At 30.1% G+C, this 2,500-nt stretch overlaps 1 protein-coding gene across 4 annotated transcripts in view; it reads right to left on the reverse strand.

Moving 5' to 3' along the window:
* The window catches only part of LOC113828768 (fatty-acid amide hydrolase 2), an 18,788-nt gene extending 17,079 nt beyond the window's left edge, over positions 1-1,709 (reverse strand). For 2 of the 4 annotated variants that reach the window (XM_027381785.2, XM_027381782.2), the window contains exon 1: positions 1,572-1,709. The gene's annotated coding sequence lies outside the window, so the exon portion shown is untranslated. The remainder of the gene's footprint in view (positions 1-1,571) is intronic. The other 2 variants (XM_027381784.2, XM_070136338.1) reach the window with 2 other exon arrangements.
* Between the last annotated feature and the right edge of the window lie 791 nt (positions 1,710-2,500).

The following is a 2,500-nucleotide window of genomic DNA, read 5'->3' on the forward strand; positions in this document are numbered from 1 at the left end:
TATAAACTTTTAATCTTAATCATATATCCTATGAACTGCATAGATCTGAGAAAGGCTTCCTCATTGCATAACTGAATACTCATAATATACATATAAAGTATCCAGCATGAAAACAAGATTACAGAATCCTTAGTCTCATCCTTACCATCCTACTTTAGGTACATACAAAGCCAATATGTATCCTAAGTAAAAAGAAGTGGGATTGACCAATTTAGACATGATATGAAACAAAAACAAAAGAAAGAGAAACCATACCATTTTCAGTGTTTTAGCTTATCTTCTTTCAAAATAATGTAAGACAGAAAACAGCACTGTCAGTTGTAATATCCTTATTTCAAGCAAAAATGCACTGATTTTCAGTTCAGTCACCCTTATGGCTTGCTCCTCCACCTTCCAATATCACCTAACGACTGGAAGCCATGTAGGAGTGACCAAGATCAGACCCAAAATCTCTTCCCACTGAAAGAATGTACTACTTTTTCATATCATCTGTAACATTTGGTATCAGACAATCGTTACTTCATGTTTTTATTTGCAATATGCCAAAATTTGATTAATCACTGTTTTTCTCATATATCTTTATTCTTTATTACAGTTTACCGAATGTAATACTAAGAATCATAATGTACAGTACACAAACTTTCCACCCCTTCAGAAACCATAGAGTCAATCTATGTAAGCTACTTTTCTTAGTTTGAAAGGCTTCTTGCCATCCATTATATATAACATATAATTGGATCTGCATATGCCATGTAACAAGTTCTTTTTTTTTTAATAGAACCCTTAACATACATACAGAACACACACACAAATGCACGCACACACACACACACACACACACACACACACACACACACACACACACACACACACACACACACACACACACACACACACACACACACACACACACACACACACACACACACCTGGACAACTACACATTTAAATATGCAAATAAATACATTATTTTTGAATGTAAGAAAACATTTAATGACTAATAAAATGACAATTATCTAAAAGATACTATGTCTAAATAGTAATATTCATACAAGTTCCATATATCTAAATTTCATATCACTATTATGAAACAATGAAGATGCAGTGGGAAAACGAATGACAAGTGAATTTTTCGATAAGCAATCTATCCCTTGTAAGTCTACACTCCAATTAAGTTTTTTTTTAAGTAAATATGGTTTACTTTGATGTGATATAGATGACAATAATATGCCAAAAACTCCCAATAATGTCTGGTGCTTTGGTTGGTGTTACCTTTCAATACTGGATACAAAATACAGAAAAGTGAATGCTGGCCTGCAGCTAAGGGAGTATACAGTCACGCCCTTTTAACCGTTTATAACACTAAAGAAATACTATGAAACTTTTGGATAAACTTCTCTCCGATATCCCGGTTGGAATTTGCACAAACACCCATAAAATCAATATATAAATCAATAAATATACATTTTGTGACCGACTTCAGCATCGAGAATTGTGACCAGTACACCTCAATCTTCCTCTTCAATTTAACACTTGACTTGCATTACTCCATCTCTAAAAATATACCTCACCTCTTCCAAGTGGAGAGCGAATCACTTCTAAACCGCTCTGGCCCTTCTACGTGTCACTTTACACTGGCAGATGGAATGTGTAACTTGACAAGCGGCTCAAGTAAACAAATATCAGCTGATCCGCCCAATGAATGAATAACCAAGGACAACGGATCTAAAATGTATATGCACTGGAATTCAAGCGTACTTTCTCATTGCTTTAGATATCGCGCTATGACATGGCTTCTCTAGTGTGGACACTTTTATTCTCTTTTCTGTGAGTCATTCTTAACGACATTAATTTAGCTTGTAAACTGCACTTGCGCTCGTTGTCCACTTCTATATTAGTGTTGCTGTTATCATTGTTATTACTATCATCATCATTATTATTGTTATTATTATTGTTATCATTGTCATTATCATCATCATTATTATTATTGTTATTATTATTATTATTATTATTATTATTATTATTATTATTATTATTATTATTATTATTATCATCATCATCATCATCATCATCATCATCATTATTATTATTATTATTATTATTATTATTATTATTATTATTATTATTATCATTATCATTATTATTATCATCGTTATTATTATCATTATTATCATCATCATCATCATCATCATTATTATTATTATTATCATTATCATTATTATTATCATCGTTATTATTATCACTATCATCATCATCATCATCATCATTATTATTATTATTATTATTATCATTATCATTACTATTATTATTATCATTATTATCATTGCATTTATCATTATCATTATTATCATCATCATTATCATTATTGTTATCATTATCATTATTCTTTATGACAATTTTATCATTATCATTATTATCACTGTTATTATTATTTTATTGTTAGTATTAATATCATTACTATTATCATTATTGTCATTGTTATTATGATTATGATTATCAT

This window comes from Penaeus vannamei, chromosome 22 (assembly GCF_042767895.1).
Source record: "Penaeus vannamei isolate JL-2024 chromosome 22, ASM4276789v1, whole genome shotgun sequence".
Lineage (NCBI taxonomy): Eukaryota > Metazoa > Arthropoda > Malacostraca > Decapoda > Penaeidae > Penaeus > Penaeus vannamei.